Raw genomic sequence first — 23,077 nt, forward strand, 5'->3', positions numbered from 1 at the left:
TTAGGCCTCCATTTCTATTTAAGCAACACAGCCCCAAGGTGAGAGGGGCAGACACAGTGGAAGGGAGAAGACACTGCTGGGTCTCCTAAGATGATGAGCGAGGTACTGTCCAGACATCCAAAGGGAGGTCTAAATGTTTGGTGGTGTTTGGGGTATAGAATAAAAGGAACGACTTGAAGAAGAAAATTGAACTTCCAGTGAACCCAGACAAAAATCCAGGGTGGTTTCTGCCTCAGAGATCCAGACAATTAACCAACTGACTATTAAGGTCTAACTGTCTACAGCTCCACTCCTGCACCTGGAAGTTCGTAATGGAGGTGATACTACAAAAGAAAAAAACTGCGGGGCACAATGGGAAGGAAGGAGTCAACAATTGCTGGGTTTGCATGCGTGAGCTTTCCCCTCACAGCTGACCATTCCTCTCATCCTGACTTCCTCTTCCATTCCCACTTTTGGCCTCCCCTCCTCTCTGTGGCTAGGGGTAAACGGTTTGCCTAGGAGGTAGGGGCTGTCCAGCCTAGTAACTTGGTTTTTTTTTTTTTTTTAATTTTTAAAATTTTTTTTAGAGATTTTACTTATTTTGACAGAGGGAGACACACACACAGCAAGAGAGGGAACACAAGCAAGGGGAGTGAGAGAGGGAGAAGTAGGCTACTTGCTGAGCAGGGAGCCTGATGTGGGGCTCAAACCCAGGACCCTGGGCTCATGACCTGAGCTGAAAGCAGATGCTTAATGACTGAGCCCCCAGGCACCCCCTAGTGACTTGTTTTTTAAAAGTTTTTATTCAAATTCCAGTATAGTTAACATACCGTGTAATATTAGTTTTAGGCATACATTATAGTGATTCAACAATTCTATACATTACTCAGTGCTAATTATCAGTGCACTCTTTAATCCCCATCACCTATTTCACCCATTTCCCCACTCACCTCCTCTCTGGTAACCTGCAGTTTGTTCTCTACAGTTAAGAGTCCATCAGTTTGCACCTCTCTTTTTTCCCTTGGCTTGCTTGTTTTGTTTCTTAAATTGCACATTTGAGTGAAATAGTGTGGTATTTGCTTTTCTCTCACTTATTTTGCTTAGCAGAATACTCTCTAGTTCCATCCATGTCATTGTAAATGGCAAGATTTCATTCTTTTTATTGGCTGAATAATATTACAGTGTGTGTGTGTGTGTGTGTGTGTATACACATACCACATTTTCTTTATCCATCTATCATTCTATGGACACTTAGACTGTTTCCATAATTTCAGCCTAGTAACTTTAGAGGTGTGTGCCTCTACAAACGAGGGCAAGGTGCTATTGATTTAATCACTTAGACTTCCAGTTAGCAGAAAGACAACTGTTCTACGTTAATATGTTCTATGGCTTTGGGATTGCAGTTCTACTTTTGCCTAAATACTTGTGAAGTAGGGGCTACTGAGGGGAAAGGACTAGAAGCTTGGCTACACGGAGTTCTCCACTTTAAGGTTGGAGCCAGGGCTTAGACAGCTCTCCCGTGGTCCAACTTCCTTCATGGTGGTGACCTTACTCTGCCTGATTGAAAGTTTTGGGCATCTTTAAAACATTGAATTTCATCAGGTCTTATGTGCTTCAACAATAGGGTATATGACATTTACGTTTCTGGGCCATTGGAAGGGGTCAACACGGCACTGGGGCAAGAGGCCAAACTACTGGCCTAACCGTCATGATACGATAATCCCCAAGAAAGATTCTGCCTCATAGGAAGGTGCTCATTGCTGCCAAACCCAGAACACATTAACATGGGGCAAGTGCAGAGAGTTCTGTATAATTGCTTTCTATGTTACTATTACCTGAGTTGCAAATATTGGGGGCCCCAAGGGCTATAGTAAAGTGTTTCAAGGGGTTAGTGTCCTGACTGGGGGGACTGATTTACAAAGCTTGTAGTAGCAACCAAAAAGTGAAATGTTTAAGTAAGCCCATAAAGCCTAAAAGACAATCCTTAGACCAAAGCCTCTGGACTTTTCCATCAGAAACATTTTATTTAGTCAAGAAAAATGACAACCTTTTAGTAACTCCAAGGCAACATTTTTGCTTCCTCCTTCCAAAGCACAGTGTCCAAAGATCAAGACTTTGTAATTAAGTCTACAACAGTGTGTACAGCATCAGGGCCCCTCCCTGAGAGTAGAAGCCTCATAGGCCACGATGACAATTCAAATAAAAATAAGATTGGAAGGCCAAATGTAGGTAGTCAAGACCTAAGCAGGTTAAAAAAAAAATACAACTATTAATGGTGATAGTTATTCCAAACAGACCAAACAAGTCTTTTTTTTTTTTTTTTTTTTTTTTTGACGGAGAGAAGATCACAAGTAGGCAGAAAGGCAGGCAGAGAGAGAGAGGTGGGAGCAGATTCTCTGCTCAGCGGGGAGCCTGATGCGGGGCTCGATGCCAGGACCCTGAGATCATGACCTGAGCTGAAGGCAGCCACTTAACCCACTGAGCCACCCAGGTGCCCCGAGACCAAACAAGTCTTAACAAAGTAAAGAAGACTGAAACTATATCAAGTATCTTTTCTGACCCAAACTAGAAACCAGTAATAGGAGAAAAACTAGAAAAACTAGAAAAACTAGGCATATAAATTATACAATGTCCTCCTAAACACGTAATGCATCAAAGAACTCAAAGAGCAAATAAAATGGAAACACAGCATACTACAACTTATACAATGTAGCAAAAGCAGTTTAAAGAAGAAAGTTATAGTGAAAAATGCCTACATTAATAAAAAAAGAAAGATCTCAAACATCCTTACATTACACCTCAAAGAACTAGAAAAAGGAGAACAAACTGAGCCCAAAGTTAGCGAAGGAAGGCATAAAACCAGACACATAGACCAACAGAACAGAATTGAGAGCCCAGAAATAAGCCCATGTATATATGGTCAACTAATATTTGACAAGGGAGCCAAAAATGCTCAAAGGGAAAAAAAGGGTCTCTTCAATAAATAGTGTTGGGGAAACTGGTTATCTACGTGTAAAAGAATGAAATTGGACCCCTATCTTATACCACTCACAAAAATTAACTTAAAGGAATTAAAGACTTAAATGTAAAACCTGAAACCATGGAACTCCTAGAAGAAAAGTTTCTTTATGATGAGCTCCTTGATATGGGTCTTGACAACGATTTTTTTATTATATGACACTAAAAGCACAAGGAACATAAACAAAAATAGACAAGTGGGACTAGATCAAACAAAAGAGCTTCTGTACAGCCAAGGAAATAATCAACAAAATGAAAAGGCAGCCTATGGAATGGGAGAAAATATTTGCAAATCATATATCTGATAAGGGGTTAATATCCAAAATACATAAAGAACTCATAAAACTCAATGCCCTCAGAATATGAATAATCCAATTTAAAAATGGGTAAAGTACATGAATAGATATTTTTCCGAAAAAGACATACAAATGGCCAATAGGTACAGAAAAAGGTGCTCAACATCTTTAATCATCAGGAAAATGCAACTCAAAACCACATTGGGATATCTCCTCACACCTGTTCAGGCGGCTATTATCAAAAAATCAAGAGATAACAAGTGTTGGTGAGGATATGAAGAAAAGAGAAACCTTGTGCACTATTGGTGAGACCATAAATTGGCATAGCTGCTAGGGAAAACAATGGAAGTTCCATGAAAAATTAAAATAGAACTCCCATATGATCCAGACCACTTCTGGGTATATAGCCAAAGGAAATGAAATCAGGGTCTCAAAGAGATACCTGGACTCCCCTGTTCATTGCAGCGTTATTCACAGTAGCCAAGACACAGAAAAAACCTACATGTCTATAGATGGATGATTGGATAAAGCAGATGTATGTATGTAAGTGGAATATTATTCAGCCATGAAAGGACAACATGGATGGATCATGAGGCCATTATGTTAACTGAAATAAGTCAGACAAATGCTACACAATATCACTTATATGTGGAATCTAAAAAAACCAAGCTCATAGACATGGAGAGTAGAATGGTAGTTGCCAGGGGCTGTGGGGGGAATGGTGAGATGCTAGTCAAAGGGTATAAATTTCCAGTTATAAGCTGAACAGATTCCAGAAATCTAATGTACAGCATGGTGACTGTAGTTAAATACTATATTGTATCCTTCTCAGTTTTTATTTTTTTTTAAGATTTTACCTATTTATTTGACAGACAGAGGTCACAAGCAGGCAGAGAGGCAGGCAGAGAGAGGAGGAAGCAGGCTCCCCGCTGAGCAGAGAGCCCGACACGGGGCTCGATCCCAGGACCCTGAGATCATGACCTGAGCCGAAGGCAGAGGCTTAACCCACTGAGCCACCCAGGTGCCCCATCCTTCTCAGTTTTTAAGAGACTAAATCTTAAATGTTCTCATAACAACAACAACAACAACAACAATGGTAACTATGGACATATTAACTAATTTCATTATGGTAATAATTCCACTATATATTTAAATATATATATATTAAATATATATTTAAATATAAAATATATATAATAAATAATATAAACATATATTAATATAATACATGTTATATATAATATAAAATAATATAAATATTTGTATATTTATATTTATATAAATTTATATTTATATTTATATAAAATAATATATATAAACATATTTTTATATATTATTTTATATAAATATAATATTTATATAAAAATATATATACATATAAATTATCATATTGTATACCTTAAACTTGCACAATGTTATATATCAATGATATGTCAATAAAGATGGGGAAAAATACTAATGAGCTACCAAGTCATGAAAAGACATGGAAGATTTTAAGTCATAGTATTAAGTGAAAGAAGGCAATTTCAAAAGTGCATATATATACTGTAAAATCCCAACTATATGACATTCTAAAAAATGCAAACCTACGCAGACTAAAAAGATCAGTGGTTGCAGGGGGTTGAGGAGAGAACGAGATGAGTATGTAATGCAGAAGGGATTTTTAGGGCACAGAACTTATTCTATATGATATGCCATGGTGGGTGCATGTCATTATACATTTCTCAAAATCTATAGAATGTACAACACCAAGAGTGAAGCCTATTGTAACCTATGAACTTTATGTGATTATGATCTGTCAGTGGAGATTAATTGATTGAAACAAATGTCCCACTCTGGTGTGGGATGTTGACAGGGAGGCTGTGCACCTGTGGGAGTAGGGGGTATATGCTTCTGCTTAGTTTTGCTGTGAACCTAATACTGCTCTAAAAAGTAAACTCTATTAAAAAAAATCCTTGGACTCCCATATGCCAATGTATAAATCCACGAGCTTATTCTATTTTTCCCTTCCCTCTCTTCCACATTTTCTTTTTTTTTTTAAAGATTTTATTTATTTATTTGACAGACAGAGTTCACAAGTAGGCAGAGAGGCAGGCAGAGAGGGAGGAGGAAGCAGACTCCCCACTAAGCAGAGAGCCCCATGCAAGGCTCGATCCCAGGACCCTGGGATCATGACCTGAGCCGAAGGCAGAGCCTTAACCCACTGAACCACCCAGGAGCCCCTCTCTTCCACATTTTCATAGGATTTTCTTTTTTTTAAAAATCATCTTTATACTCAATGTGGGCCTTAAACTTATAACCCCAAGATCAAGAGTCACATGCTCTACTGACTGAGCCAGGCCAGGTACCCCCTCCCCACATTTTAAATTGTGTTATTTGTAACTTGTCAATATGTATTTCAGTTATGAATTATCACCTTTGTCCCAAACTTTTCATCTTTGATCTATAATTATATTCAATGTAAAAATAAGAAAAAAGGGATGGACAGAGAGAAGAAGCAGGTGAAATGAGGAGTTCTCTCTTTTGTATGTGTGTATATATATATGTGTATATGTGTATATATGTATATACATATATGTACATATGTATAGATATGTAGTTCTATATGTATATAGAATATGTAGTTCATATGTATATATATATATGGAGTTCTCTCTTTTGTATGTGTATATATATATGTATGCATGCATACATATGTATGCATATATATATGTATATATATATACATATGTATATATATACACACATACAAAAGAGAGAACTCCTCATTTACACACTCCTCCTCATATACACACACAATATATATACATACCCAGGAGTAGTTGTTTCTGCTAAGGAAAGGCAGAGACAGCTCTGATCATAGCATGCAATAGGAAATAGGGGTGTCCTAGTAAGAAGCTTTCCCACCAAAGGACTTCCATCACATACTCATCTCTTTCTCTCCTTAACCCCTGGCATTAAGCCCTTTGGATAATTCCTGGCCAGAGGTAGTATCTTTTTCCTACTGCCATCTCTTCGGTCAGGCTTTACGAGCCAAGGACCCTCTTCGGCTTTGTGCAAATTTTAACATGGGCCTTGTGGAGACAATTTATTGTTTTTACTGCCCTACTGAGGTAAGGGATGTACCATCTTTTTAATTCCAGGCCCTCCCCTCCTCTAGGAAAACTTTCCTGAGAAAAGCCCACACACTGCAGGTCTTCCTGACTCACTCTGCTGCAGTTGAATGAGTCAGTAAATGATAATATAAAGATGGAAATATTCATATGCAGTCTTTCTCCCGATTAGACTTGAGTTCTTGTCAGCGGAGGTAGTGACCTACTTCTCTGTCCCCAGCAATGTCCCATACAAGTCACTGAACACACATGGGCAATAAATATTTACTGATTTATCTGGGATAGGTGAGGTAGGCTGGTCTAAACCTTTCAGACACCCTAGGTCATGTTCATTTTCTTTGTGGCTGATTAGTAAAACTTCTGTTGTCAAATGTCCCTGGAGCTGGAAATGACAAGAAGCAGACTTACCTCAAACTCAGGTAAGAAGCCAGAGATCTTGGTTTTAGTTGTGACTTCTCTATTAACTAACAGGACCTTAGGAAAACCATTAGCAACTCTGGGCCTCAGTGCCTCCATTTGAAAAAGAATGGGCTTGGAGTAAACTCTCCCTTCCATTTATTCCACCTTCCTAGAAGTTTGTTTGTTTGTTTTTAACCTTTTTCTTTTTTAAGATTTTATTTATTTTTTTGACAGAGACACAGTGAGAAAGGGAATACAAGCACAGGGAGTGGGAGAGGGAGAAGCAGGCTTCCTGCTGAACAGCAAGTCTGATGTGGGGCTCGATCCCAGGACGCTGGGATCATGACCTGAGCTGAAGGCAGATGCTTACCAAATAAACCCCCAGGCACCCTGCCTTCATAGGAGTTTTAACAAATGCAAAGCACACATGAAGGGAGAGAAAAGGGATTACTCAACAAATGATGCCAGAGATAAACTGTCTGGAAAAAAACAAAACAAACCCCAGATCTGAACTTCATATCATGTGCCAATATAACTCCAGATAGATAAGGGTATAGATAGTAAAAGTTCATACCAAAAAATGAAAGTTAACTACAGATGGCTCCCTGATGATGGTTCAACTTATGATTTAAGGTAGGCTAGACTAACCTACAATGTTTGGTAGGTTAGATGTATTACACATACTTGGGGCTGATACTATTTTCCACTTATGATGGGATTATGGGGACAAAAACCCATTGTGAATCCAGGAAGATCTATATATACCTGATTGGTCTTATCAGATGTAAAAAATTTTGTAAATTTAAAGAACGAGGAAGAAATAGAAAAGGAAAACAGTGGGGAATTTTCTACATGAAAAAGAAAATTCATCAGCATTACCTTGATCCCAACACCAGACAAAGACCCCACCAAAAAGGAGAATTACAGACCAATATCACTGATGAATATGGATGCAAAAATTCTCACCAAAATATTAGCCAATAGGATCCAACAGTACATTAAAAGGATTATTCACCATGACCAAGTGGGACTTATTCCTGGGCTGCAAGGTTGGTTCAACATCTGCAAATCAATCAATGTGATACAATACATTAATAAAAGAAAGAACAAGAACCATATAATGCTCCCAATAGATGCTGAAAAAGCATTTGACAAAGTATAGCATCCTTTCTTGATTCAAACTCTTCACAGTGTAGGGATAGAGTGCATACCTCAATATCATAAAAGCCATCTATGAAAAACCCACAGTGAATATCATTCTCAATGGGGAAAAACTAATACCTTTTCCTCTAAGGTCAGGAATGTGGCAGGGATGTCCACTATCACCACTGCTGTTCAGCATAGTTAAGAGAAGTCCTAGCTTCAGCAGAGAACAAAAAGAAATAAAAGCCATCCAAATCAGCAAAGAAGTCAAACTCCCACTCTTTACAGATGATATGATACTTTATGTGGAAAGCCCAAAAGACTCCACTCCAAAACTGCTAGAACTCATACAGGAATTCAGGAAAGTGGAAAGATATAAAATCAATGCACAGAAAACGGTTGCATTTCTATATACCAACAACATGACAAAAGAAAGAGAAATTAGGGAGTCAATCCCATTTATAATTGCACCCAAAACCATAAGATACATAAGAATAAATCTAACCAAAGAGGAAAAGGATCTGTACTCAGACAACTATAGAATACTCATGAAAAAAAAAAAAAAAAAAAAAGAATACTCATGAAAGAAATCAAGACACAATGAAATGGAAAAACATTCCATGCTCATGGATTGGAAGAACAAACTGTGAAAATATCTATGCTACCTAGAGCAATCTACACATTTAATGCAATCCCTATCAAAATATCACCAACCTTTTTCACAGAACTAGAACAAATAATCCTAAAATTTGTATGGAACCAGAAAAGACCCTGAATAGCCAGAGGAATCACGAAAAAAGAAAACCAAATCTGGTGGCATCACAATTTCAAGCTTCAAACTTTACTACAAAACTGTAGTCATCAAGACAATATGGTACTGGCACAAAAACAGACCCATAGATCAATAGAACAGAATAGAGAATCCAGAAATTGTATAATCACTAACCTTCAACAAAACAGGGAAGAATAGCCAATGGAAAAAAGACAGTCTCTTCAACAAATGGTGTTGGGAAAATCAGTCACATGCAGAAGAATGAAACTGGACCATTTCCTTACACCACACACAAAAGTTGACTCAAAATGGATGAAAGACCTCAATGTGAGACAAGAATCCATCAAATTCCTTGAGGAGAACACAGGCAGCAACCTCCTCGATCTCAGCTGCACCAACTTCTTCCTAGAAACATTGCCAAAGGCAAGGGAAGCAAGGGCAAAAATGAATTATTGGGACTTCATCAAGATCAAAAGCTTTTGCACAGCAAAGGAAACAGTCAACAAAACCAAAAGACAACTGACAGAATGGGAGAAGATATTGGCAAATAACATATCAGACAAAGGGCTGGTATCCAAAATCTATAAACAACTCCATGGGGGTAGGCAGGACAGGGGCTGTTACTCTAACTTTGTAGATGAGAAAACTGAGGCACAGAGAAGCTAAATGAGATTGCGTAATAGCTGATAAGGGTTAAAACCAACTTTGGAATCCCGCTGGGGTTCTGCCTCAGTTGCCCCACCCATCTGGGAAATGACAAAGTTGGAATAGAACCGTGGTTCTCAAAGTGCAGTGCTTCCCCTGGCAGCAGCAGCCTCCCATGGGAACCTGCTAGAAATGCAAAGTCCCAGATCACCCCAGACCCTGGAATCCTGGCCTTTGCAGTGGAGCCCAGCAACCTATGGTCCAACGAGCACTTCAGGTGATCCCCTATGCATACTCAAGTCTGGAGAACCACTGCATTCCATGATTCTGCTCAAGGAGGCCCTTTTCTGCCAGGGAGGCTGTGGCGCTGGCATCACAAGGCGCAACGAGAGTGGCCGGTCCCCTCGTGACTGACGGCTGGAAGGAAGGAAAAACTGTCCAGGAAAAGCAAGTCTCTCACGCTCACGAATGTTCTCAAGAAAGATGTGAAAAAACACACACAGCCCACCTAGAATACAGGGAGTACTTCTAGCAGCTGAGGCCCTCAAAAATGTTGAATTTGAAATTGCTCAAACAAAGCCAAATTTCATAGGGAAATCATGGTGTTAAAAGAAAAAAGTGCTTGTCTCGATCTTCCTCTATTTGATGAGCGTTACAAAATCATCAATGCGAAGTATGGGGCAAGAGAGAGTAAAAGCTAATTGAAAACAGGTTTTGAGGAGGCAGTTTGTGAAGAAATGCAGAGACAGCTCGAGGAAGTGACACTGTTTGAAGATAAAAGCTACGCTAAAGGAACTCCCCATTTTTGGTTAATGTTTGGGAATACACAGATGCTCGGAAACAGTTCAGAAACACGATGAGCCATTCTAGAGCACCTAGAAGATACCAGACTCAACTTTTCAGAGGCTGGTGAGACTGAGTTTCAGAGTTTCTCTTTGAACCCAAAGAATATTTCTCAAATGAGGTGTTGATTAAAACATATATATTTACTTTAGACTCAGATGATCTGGTACTTACCTCTCTAGGGGATTTGAGATTCCAGGCTGCATAGGATGCTAAATACATTGGAAGAAAGGGGGAAATGTCATCCAGCATACCATTAAACTTCAGCAAAACAAGCTGTAAGATTACACTTGTAAACATCAGAATACTCAGAGTCCAGGAGTGGTTTAGAAAACCTTCTTGAGAAACCAACTGAAGCAGTTTTTTTTTTTTTTAAGATTTTATTTATTTATTTGACAGAGAGAGATCACAAGTAGGCAGAGAGGCAGGCAGAGAGAGAGAGAGAGAGATTGGAGGAAGCAGGCTCCCTGCTGAGCAGAGAGCCCGATGTGGGACTCGATCGCAGGACCCTGAGATCATGACCTGAGCCGAAGGCAGAGGCTTAACCCTCTGAGCCACCCAGGCGCCCCCAACTGAAGCAGTTTTCAAGCCAGTTTCCGGGATTTGTGCCTTCCTCCTTCCACAGTGGAGATGTCTCCTGTACTAACTAGCAAACAATGCCCTTTTAACTCGACCATGGGTGTGGTTAAGAGTTCTAGTGGGGGGGGGGCACCTGGGTGGCTGGGCGGGGGGCACCTGGGTGGCTCAGTGGGCTAAGCATCTGGTCAGGTCAGATCTCTGGGTCCTGGGGACCAGCCCAGCATGGGGATCCCTGCTGAGCAGAGAATCTGCTTCTCCCTGTGCCCCTGCTCCTCCCCTTGCTGTTGCACGTGCTCTGGTTCTCATTCTCTGTCTCAAATAAATAAATAAAATCTTAAAAAAGAAAAAAAGAGCTCCAGTCAGGACATATTTGATAACTACTAGTCTGTTGGTGGATTTTGGTCTTGACTATTAAAAGAAACATAGTCATAGTCAAGTAGTTAACCACTGGGATGTTAATAAAGTCTTCATCTTGTATTTTGTCATCATGTACATTTAAACTGTTAAAGTGGTTTTTCATCACCTTACCTGGTAGGAATGCTACATTTCAACATCTCTAAAGGCTTTTTCAAGCTCGAGGGGTTTTGTTGGTGGTGGTGGGGTGTGTGTGTGTGTGCGTGTGTGTTTTAATGGTAGTCTAAAGCATCAAGGAATTCTCTGTAATTTCACTTAAGGGCACTGCAAGGATCATCCACAGTATCTTCCTACCTCCACCGCCCCCCCCGTTCCCCCCCCAGCTATTCACTGTATCCTGGCATTCCACTCAATGGGCTATTTCTCTGGGTTGAGACATTGTCTATTAATGTAACAAGTAGTTCAAAACAGCATCTGCACATGGTAAAAGCTATGTAAATACTGTAAATACTAGTAATTATTTATTAGTGTCTTTTTACTGGGGTTAGAGACATTAATGAATAGGGACAGGAAAGTAAGATGATGTTAAGTGGTTTTAGATTTTGCTGAAAATCACCTGAGCAAAAAAAGAAAGAGAAAAAAAAAGTGTGAAATAAATCTTCTTCTCCTTCACAGTGGTAATGATTGATGGCTTTATCTTCCCTCACAAAGTCCATCAGCACTCTAAACGTACATGTAATCTATAATCTAAAGCAGTTCTTGCAAACAGCCACAACGAATTATAACGAAATCACCCTCCAAAGCTCCATTTTTTAAAAGTTTTTATTTATTCAGTTGAGAGAGAATGAGAGAGAACACAAGCGGTTGAGAGGGGCAGAGAGAGGGAGAAGCAGACTCCTCGCTGAGCAGGGATCCCAACACAGGGCTCCATCCCAGGACTGAGAGATCAGGACCTGAGCTGAAGTCAGACTCTTAACTGACTGAGCTCCCGAGGCACCCCAGTCTCCTTTTTTTTTTTTTTTTTTAGATTTTATTTGTTATTGGACAGAGAGAGATCACAAGTAGGCAGAGAGGCAGGCAGAGAGAGAGGAGGAAGCAGGCTCCCCACTGAGCAGAGAGCCCGATTCGGGGCTCGATCCCAGCACCTTGGGATCATGACCTGAGCCGAAGGCAGAGGCTTAACCCACTGAGCCACCCAGGCGCCCCCCCCCCCAGTCTCCTTTTCTAAGGAAATTCTAGAGCCATTTCTTTTCTCTCTCCTCAGCCACTTTGATCACTTGTGATCTGAGTAAGAACACAGCCCATGACCTCAAGGAACATCACCCATTTCTAATAATCAGGAATCCTACCTTGGAGATTGACTTACTAAATAATGTCAGGTCCTCAAAGGTTTCCTTGTCATTGACTCTTCAATAGAGACCCAGGGGTAAGAAGATGACTTCTGAATATGTAGTCTAGACCAGTATCCCCAAACTTCATTGAACATTGCATTCACCTGGGGATCCTAAAAAAAAAAAAAAAAAAAGGCTGTTCCCCCCCCCCCCAGACATTTAGATTTAATCACAGTGGGGTGCAACCCGAGTATGAGGAGTTTTTTTAGTCTCCCCAGGTGATTCTAATATGCCGCACAGTTTGAGAATCACTGGGGCAAATCTTCAAGGTTATTAGGGTTTTGTCCTGTGTATTTTCTGAAAGTTTCCTGCTTTGTTTTGGGTAGTCATATGCAGTTAGGGTGTATGTTTGCATGGACACGATTTCAGCACCCCCCCCCCTTTTTTTTAGATAGTTGGGTGGGAGAGGGGCAGAAGGAAAGGGAGAGAGAGAATCCCAAGCAGGCTCCACACCCAGTGCAGAGCCCGATGTGGGGCTCAATCTCACCACTCTGAGATCATGACCCAGGCCAAAATCAAGAAGTTGGACACTTAACCGAATGAGCCAGCCAGGAACTCCAATTTCAGCTTTTTTGACAGGAGTATAGTTTTTCATTCTTTGCAATGTGATTAGCTTTAAGTAATTTCCTATTCCTTTACGTTTATTTTCATTCTTAATGTTAATAATTATTCTCCCTTCCCCCAAACCAGATACACCTGGGAGCAAATTATCTTTCTAAAAACAGACATTTGCAAGCCACAATAGCTCTCACACAACCACAGAAGACCACTTGGAATTATCTTTCCAGTGCCCTGCTCCTCCTTAAGGATATAAATGTCAGGGGAAACCTCCAGGATAGGATGGTTTGCAATGAAGCTCTCGCTCTCTCTCTCTCTCTCTTTTTTTTTTTAATAGTTCCCAGAGGCAGTGGCACTTTATTTATTTATTTGACAGAGAAAAAGTTCACAAGTAAGCAGAGAAGCAGGCAGAGAGAGGGGGAAGCAGGCTCCCTACTGAGCAGAGAGCCCCATGTGGGCCTTGATCCCAAGACCCTGAGATCATGACCCGAGCTGAAGGCAGAGGCTAAACCCACTGAGCCACTCAGGCGCCCCAAAGAAGCCCTCTTTTAAACCAGTAATACATAGGACTCACCTGCTCAGACCCTTTGGATGCCAGAAATATTCAATTTTTCTCAGATAAAAGTAAGTCAGGCAGCTACTTATTCTTTTATCTCCTCATTAGTGTTAGCCCTAATTCTGGTTTATAGAACGACTGCTGCTGGGAGTCGGGTGGTGAATGAATGCATCTATTTAAGTAATATAATGACCTTATTTTAATCCAATATATAGAGCCCTTGTATTTTGGGGGGAAAGAGATTTTAGAGCTCATTTAGATCAGCCCCTTCAGTCAGCTTGGCCACTTCTAGCTGTGTGACTTTGGACAAGTCACCTAGCCTCTCTGTACCTGTTTCTTCATTTATAAAATGGAGATAGTACCTACCTCCCATGGTTATTGTGAGCATTTTCAAATGAGGTAATGCTTAGTATGGCACTTAGAGCAGTTCCTAACTCAGAAATTGTTTGGTTATCTATCCTTATTAGGTCAGACCCTATGGTAAAGCTTTATATTCATCTTTTTATTTTTCCTAAGGATCCAGCAAGGAAGTTGCTACTGTATCATCTCATGAATGAAGAAACAACTGAAGCTCAGAGAAGTTAGCAACACACTCCGTTGTTCAGCCACTGATGTGTGGAGTTGTGAGATGAACTCCACTCCATGGGACCGATTGCAAAGTTCACACATGCTCTTTCTACCCCGCCCTGCTCTTCCTAATTGTATGTGGGAGGAATTCAGCTTGCATCATCATCTCTATGCCTGAGGCTCAGGCATGTGAGGGCATGTTTTGCAACCTGGTAAGTACAGTCTGGTCTGAAGAGAGTGTGCCTGCATAGTGCCTGGGGAACCCCGGTGAGAAGTCCAGTTGTGTCCACTGCACTGTGGGATAAAATGGCTCAGAAACCTAATTTTTTTCCCAAGATTTCATTTATTTATTTGACAGAGACAGAAAATGAGTGGGGGCCAGGGCAGAGGAAGAGCCCAACATGGACTCCATCCCAGGACCCTGGGATCATGACCTTAGCTGAAGGCAGATGCTTAATAGACTGAGCCACCCAGGTGCTCCAACAGAAACCTAATTTAAGAAATGCTGAGGGAAAAAAACACATCCTAAGGGAGAAGGGATGCAGGAATGAAGAGTTTGGGTTAGGAAGCATACCTTAAGTCATCAGAGTGGCATAACATTTGAGACTAGCTTGGTCTCTTACATGCATGAGTATGTCCTAGTGAAAAGGCAAGAGTTTTTTCACTAAACACTAACATCAGTGGTCCCAGCAACACTATTTGGGGCTCCTTCGACAGAGAGTAATGATTCAGAGAAATCCTGATGATTCAGAGCAACCCCCCTCTTACCTACACACATCTTCAACTTTGTCATAGGCAACTCCAGTAACATAAGATGAATGATCAGAGCAATGGTACCTATCAACAGGGAAATTACTTACTCGGTAAAGCAGCCACAAGCCCCACTATGCCAAGGCCCATCAGGGCTGAAGTGGCAATGGTGCCTGATGAAAGAGGCATAGGATCTGAACTGACACCTCCACGCCAGGAGATCTATGAGAAATACGACATCCAGAGAGAACTGCTTGACCTAGTGAATCAAGAGAGTGTCTTCAGGTACAGAATAAAAGATAGACACGCATCTCTTGGGTATCTCAAACACATAGCAGATAGATTTTTTTTCCAAGCCCCCTACTCCACCATATGAAATACACAAGTTAGACCACAGGGAAATACATTCATTCATTCATTCAACAAATACTGATTTTGTAACTTCTGTAAGAATACCAAGTACTCTAGATGCTATGGATATAATGATGATGGAGCTTCTGATTTTGCATGGTAAAATTATGTTATTTAAGTAATTATGCAAATACAAAATTGTGCTTATGACAAATGCTATGAGAGAGATGGATATAGTTCTATAAACATAATAGGAGGATTTCTACCTACTCAATGAAAATGAGATCTGAGGGATGAATAGGCATTAATGAGACAAAAAAAGAAGGGAAGAGCATTTCAGGCAAAGGAAATAGCATAGGCAAAGGCTCTGCCACAAGTTAAAGATTGTAAGTACAAAGGCTTGAGGCATAATACAATACGAGGCTGAAGACTCAGATGGAGTAAGACCATACTGGGCCTTGCTGATCATAGTAAGTGATTTAGTCTTTATCCCAAAATTCATGGGAAGATTTTAAAAGCTTTTCAGTAGGGGAGAGGATGTCATATGACTAATTATGAGAAATCACTCAGTCACACCCTTCCTATGCTTAAAATCTTCTAACAGCTTTCAAATACACTTGGGAGAAATTCAAGTCCTTACACCATGATTTGCAAAGCTCAGGCCCCCAGATACTTCTGCTATCCTGCCTTTATTAGCTCTGCTCCAACCACATTGGCTTCCATGCTATTCCTAAAAATGTTAACCTTGGGGCGCCTGGGTGGCTCGGTGGGTTAAAGCCTCTGCCTTTGGCTCTGGTCATGATCCTGGGGTCCTGGGATGGAGCCCCACATTGGGCTCTCTGCTCTGCCGGGAGCCTGCTTCCTCCTCTCTCTCTGCCTACTTGTGATCTCTGTCTGTCAAATAAATAAATAAAATATTTTTTAAAAATGCTAACCTTGTTCCTACCCAAGATCCATTGGACTTAACTGTTCATCTTACCTAGAATGTTCTCTCCTCAGACATTTGCATGTATCACCCTCTCTCTTGTTTAGGTCTCTGTGCTCAAACAATATCTACTCAGGTGCACCTGGGTGGCTCAGTTGGTTAAGCCTCTGCCTTCGGCTTGGGTCATGGTCCCAAGGTCCTGGGATCAAGTCCCGTGTCAGGCTCACTGCTCTGCAGGGAGTCTGTGTCTCCCTCTGCCCCTTCCCCCACTCCTTTTCTCAATCTCTCTCATTCGTTCTCTCTCCCAAATAAATAAATAAAATCTTAAAAAGAAAATCTACTCAGAGAAGTTTTCTCTGCCAACGCCATCTAAAATAGCACTCCTAACACTATTCCCTTGCCTGTTTAATTTTTCTTCATGACAATATCCCTACCTAACATTGTGTTAAATATTTGCTTATTGCCTATCTCTCACAATAGAATATAACTCCATGAGGGCAGAGGCTTTGTTTTGCTCACTGCTATATAACTAACACATAGAATGGTACCTGGCATATAATGGATACTTATTAAACATTTTTTGATTGAATGAATAAATTAATCAATGACTACAATGTGAAGAATATATTGGAAGGGGGCCAAAGTGATCTAGGGAGACTAGTTAGGAAACAAGTATAGTATTCCAGATGACAGCTGATGACAGCTTAGACTGGGATGGTAATGGAGAAAGTGGTGGGAATGAGTAACTTAGAAAGATATTTGGGTTGGTAAAATCGATAGGACTTGATTATGGATTAGATATAGCACATAATAAAGGGGAGAGAACTGTTAAAGATAAGCCCCAGGTTATATACTAGATTCTACTTGTACAGTATTTTGCAACAATTTACCAGCAAGCATACTATTTCAAATATTCTTTGTTAAGGGTTCGAAAATGGCATTTCCGTATAATGGACTCATACTTGCAGAGGTTACCACAGAACCACCATTAGAAAGACCAGACTTGGCCTTGTTCTAGCAGGGAAGACTGCTCTAAAATAAAGGTGCTATGTGCCAGAGGCTCAGCCTTCCCCTCCTCCTTAAGACACCATCCATCATGGCTAACCATACTCATTTGCAGTCAAGTACAGTTTGTCCTTGGAACGAAAGCAGATCAACCAGGTCATGTGAGGATGGCATCTTCATTCCACATTCCACTCCCTCCACATTCATCTCCCAAAACTACATTAACTATCTAAAAGAAAAACTTACAAATTGAGGGACTTTACTCCTTAAAACTGTCAAGTTGCCACCCCAAAATATGCCTCTTTGGCATAAGGATTATCTTGAGCTGGTTATTTTTAAGAAACAGCAGAGATAGGAGAAGCTTTGAAAAGCAGAATTTACCCTTTTGTACAAAACACTTACATATAGAAGGGAAATCTCCATCTGTAAGGGTGTCTCCCTCTGTACCAGGAAGAGGAGGAGGACTAAATCTCTAGAGACTCTTGTCAATGGAGAAGGTGAGGACTTAAACCTGCATAACAACCATCCCCTTGCTTACTGCTTTGCCTAAAAACCTCCCATAACTTGCCTTGTCCACCCCTCCATGACCACCAGCATCTTTTGTATTTAGCTGGATATGGTATTTAAGGTGGTGGCTTGGGCCATTTCTAGAATCACTCAGTTTTCCTGAGTATCTCCATGTATGCAGAAGGTACACATGTTATCAAACTTCTGTTTATTTTTCTCCTGTTAATCTGTATTTTATTATGGGGTCGGGGATCTCAGCCAAGAACCCAGAAGGATTAAGAGAAAATTATTTTTCCCTCCCTGCGAAGTCATCAAAAACAAGGAAAGTCTGAGAAACTCGCAAGCCATAAGGAGCCTACGGAGACATAATGACTAAGTGAAATGTGGTATTCTGGATGGGATCCTGGAATAGAGAAAGGATTTCATGTAAAAACTAAGAACATTTGAATAAAGTATGGACATTGGTGATAGTAGTATGTCAGTATTGGTTAAAAAATTGTGTTAATAATGGGAAAATAAGCATTGTGTATATAGGAACACTTCATACTATCTCTGCAATTTTTCTGTAAACCTAGAACTATCCTAAAATAAAAAGATGTCTAAGATATACAAACACACACACAAACATACACACACACACACTTACAGTGCATGATTCTCACTCCATTACTTTACTCCCCATGTGTAAATAGGCCAGAATTCTCTCTTTTGGGTGATTTCTTATAGGTGCTAGTTTTTGTAAATACTTGATATTTTCAAATCCTGAAAATGTCAAGGGAAAAGCTGTAAGACCTCTCTCCACTGGTAGAAGAAGAAAAATAGAAGGAAAAAAATGAATATTAGACAATTCCTACTTATCCATCAGAATTACTAGAATACTAAAAAAAAAAAAAAAGAATTACTAGAATACTGAGCAGCATTGGGGGTTCTATATGGTTTTGCTTTGTTTTGAGGAGATAGTTCATAAATTACTGCTTGTCTAGTATTTGTTCACTTATTACCACATTTGTCCTTCAGAAAATAGCCTTTTTAATAAAAGAGTCACTCAGAATTTTTAGAGTCTTTGCTGTTAAATTGTGATATACATAGGTAAGCAACTCAGAACAGTAATTTTATTAAGTTGTTCCCTCATTCCCTACACACACATATACATATGCACATACACATTTAATGTAAGGGAAGTATGATGCACCAAGGGAGAATTAAAAGTTTAGAAGAAAATACCAAGCAAGCACAAATCACAAAAGTGCAAAATTTCAGAGTTAGGCTAAACCCTAAAGATCCCAAATCATTTAGAGGGGAGCCCAAGACCCAGAGATTAACTGATTCACTTAGTATCACAATCCTTCAATGCTCTTTCAACAACACGAGACAGGCTCACTCCCTTCATACTCTTTAGTTTTGTCTATATATAAATCTAATAAATTATTTAAAAGGTCAGTAAAAAGGCTCATACATATCCTCTAACTAGTATTTATTAAACAAATTAGGAATAATATTCTATATAGAAGGTTCTATAAAAATATTTTTATACCCTGCTTATGACCAGCTGTGGTATCTGGTTCTTTTAATAAAACCCAACTTTACCACAAGAATCAGAAATGGACCCATGAATGAAACACAAGAAGAGTCAACAAATATAAGTTCTAATTCAGACTTCGAATTTTACTCTGTGACTTGGACTAAGTACAACTGAGCCTCAGTTTCCTCCTTAGTTAAATGGGAACAACAATTTCCTATCTTACCTAGGGGTGGTGAGAATTATTAGAGCTTGATATCCTCTCTTATCTTTCCCATCAAGAGTGATGAGACTCTCCTTAATGTTTGTGAAGTCCTAAGTTTGCTACTCTGAGAAGCCTAAGCCACTATCTGGTCTTGATACTAACTTATCACCTGTCATTCCAGGGATCACACACACTCTTATAGCACTTGGTTTCCCCTAAAAGTCTTTGGGAAGTGTAGTAGAAAGAGCAAAGGACAGACAGGAAGTCAAAGACAGTGTTCATGCTCAGAGCTGCCATTGACTTTCATGTGATCTTCAACAGGTCAGTTCCTCCATTGGTATAATGAAGAGATTGGGCCCCCATCTAAGTTTCTCCATGGATATAAGGATCCCCGCCACCCCCCCGAGCCCTTTCAGCTTGGACAAATGACTCAAGAATTCTATATATCAGGCAACACCAGGTAGGCTGGAAGTGTAGATGACTGTGGCCTTCTGTGTCCATACCAAGCTTTCAAATCAGCTGCAAGGCTCATCTCAGCATGGGGGCTTCTTGAGCCTGTGGCCACTCTCTGACTCACACAGGGGATTGCTGAGATGATTTGGGGGGAGGTAAGTAAAAGGCACCCAAGCCTGGAGGCAATTAATTAACCTTGAAGTAATTAAGTTAGCTCTACCCCATACTCTGTATTCCCTTAAATAGAAGGGAGGGAAAGCCAATAACGACACTGTTTCCGTAATGAAAGTTGATAATTACAAAATGAAATTTTTCAGTTGAGAGAAAAGGGACATTTACCCCTACTCATATTTATAAGCCTGCTATATCTGAATCTCATTATGTCTGATATTTCACAGACAAGGAAGAAAATAAAAATAAACATACATTTACCATCAACTCTGACAAATACTAGCCACCTCTTTCAATAAACACATACCAACATCCATTAGCCCTTGAATGCTCTAGCAGACACACAGCTGGAGCCATTACTTGTCAGAATGAGAAACTGCTTGTCAAGAGAGTTAAGTTAGAGGGGGTGCTGGAGGCACACCTCCTTACTCTCCTACTTTCTCATTTCTCCTACTTCGGCTACTAGCCCTATCCAATACACACTCTATTGAGAATATGGTACCCCTTTAATCCTAATCTCAGTACAGATGTATAAAGTTGCTTTCAACAGAGATCCTAACTAGAGGCTCTCAGCTAGGAGAAGCCCTCCAGTTCAGATTCAAGGCATGGGAAAGTAGTCTCCTAACATCCAGAGACAATGGAATAAATCCCATTTTTCTGTTCTCTTTTTTCTTTTTTCTTTTCTCTTTCCTATTCCTTTGTTTTGTCTTGCCTTTGTTCTCTCATACCCAAGACCCAAGGCAATTCCATAAGGAAGGCAGCAGTAGCACTCACAGTGGGGGACCCAAGGGCAGCTAAACACTGAGGGAAGGTCAGAGGACCAGTGGTCTCAAGAGTTTGGAGAAAACACCACTGCTAGTCCTCTCTCTGTCGTCCTATCACTTGGCCCCACATGTGAGCACAGCTTCAGGAAATGCACAGCAGAATGAACTAATGAAGGCCAATTTACTGGCCAAAGGACCAAAAAGGAAGCCTCAAAAAACCAGAAAGTGTAGAAAATATGGGCAAGAACAAGGAGCCTGGCCAAGTGGCCTGGTCTCAAAACTTGTTGTTTATAAATTCCTGGGCTCACTACTAAGCTGCACATATGTGGATCAGACCCAGATGTGCATCTCAGAGAGGAACTCCAGAGTAGACCACGACCCAATTCCATGCTGGCTACCAGGCAGAATAGATACAAATAACATTGCAAAGGCTTTGAAAATGGAACTGACACTGAAAGCAAAATCCACAGGTATCTGGTCAAAACTTGCAACCCCAAACCCACCTGAGTAGGCAGTCTGCTACAACAAAAATACCAACATTCTCCATGGATTTCAACAAGACCTAGACACTCGTAATATTTAAAATTTGCATGATAGAATTCAAAATTACTCAGCATATGAAGAACTAGGAAAATCTCAACTTGTATGAAAAAAGGCAAAATTTGAAATGAATAGAATGATACAGCAACTCAAAGAAATAGAAAATAGAAAGAAAAACAAAATAGAAATTTTGGAACTGGAAAAAAAAAAACAAAACAAAGGAAAGGGGTTTTTTTTTGTTTGTTTTGGAAAGAAGGTTTTTAAAGCTCAGTATATAGATTCAAGAGTATAGTAGGGTACCGAACAAACATCTAAAGAAATAATGAATGGAAACTTCTAAAATTGGCAAAAGATATAAACCTACAGATTCAAGAAGCTCAGTAAAACACAAACAAGATAAATCCAAAGAAATCCATGCCCAGACACATAATTAAATTCTTTAGAACTGCCTTATACAGGCATACCTCATTTTATTGTGCTTTGCTTCATGGAGCTTCACAGAGTTTTTGTTTTTGTTTTTTTTAACACATTGAAGATTTGGGGCAACCCTGCATCAAGCAAGTCTACTGGAACTATTTTTCCAATAGCATTTGCTCACTTCATGTCTCCACGTCACATTTTGGTAATTCTTGCAATACTTCAAAATTTTTTAGTTATTGCATTTGTTATGGTAGAGTGTGAGCAGTGATTTGCGTTTATTAGCAAATTAGGAACTCGCTGACCCCTCAAGTGATGGTTAGAACTTTTTAGCAATATTTTTAAATTAAAGTAGGTACATTGTAAGGTATGCCTGCAGTAGTATTAAAATTGGGTAGTATAATTTATCCAACTTTATTTTCAAAATTATTTGGCTATTCTATTTCCTTTGCTTTCTATATAAAGCTTAGAATCCGCTTATCTATACATACAAACATACCTCTAGAATCTTTATTGCAAATGCATTAAATCTATACATTGGTTTGGGTAAAATTGACAACTTTACTATGTTTAGTCTTCCCATATATAATCATGGTATAGCTCTCAATTTATTTAGATCTTTGATTTCTTTAATTGGCAGTTTGTAGATTTCAGAATATAGATCAATGGGGCACCTGGGTGGCTCAGTCATTGAGTGTCTGCTTTCAGCTCAGGTCATGATCCCAGGGTCCTGGGATTCAGCCCCACATCAGGCTCCCTGCTCAGTGGGAGGCCTGCTTCTTCCTCTCCCACAACCCTTGCTTGTGTTCCCTGTCTCACTCTAACTCTGTCAAATAAATAAATAAATCTTTAAAAATATAAATTAATGCATGTTTTATTCGATTTATACATAATTATTTAATTTTTAGAGCTATTGTAAATGGTATATTTTTAAAATTTTGGTTTCTAATTATCAATGCTAGTATATACAAACACAGTTGATTTTTATGTCTTATATCCTGTGACCTTGCTAAAGTCTGATACTAGTCCTAGAAGTTTTACTGTAGATTTGCTGGGATTTTCTACATAGAAAATCGTGTTTTAACTAGGGACAATTTTATATCTTTTTCTTTCCTTATCGTGCCGGCTAGGACTTCCAGTACAGTACATGGGTGAATAGGAGTGGAAAGAGTAGAAATCCAGGCTTTGTTCCCAATCGTAAAGGAAAGCATTGGGTCTTTTACCATTAAGTGTGATGTTAGCTGAACTTTTTTTTTT

The sequence above is a fragment of the Mustela nivalis genome (genome assembly GCF_964662115.1).
Source record: "Mustela nivalis genome assembly, chromosome: X".
Lineage (NCBI taxonomy): Eukaryota > Metazoa > Chordata > Mammalia > Carnivora > Mustelidae > Mustela > Mustela nivalis.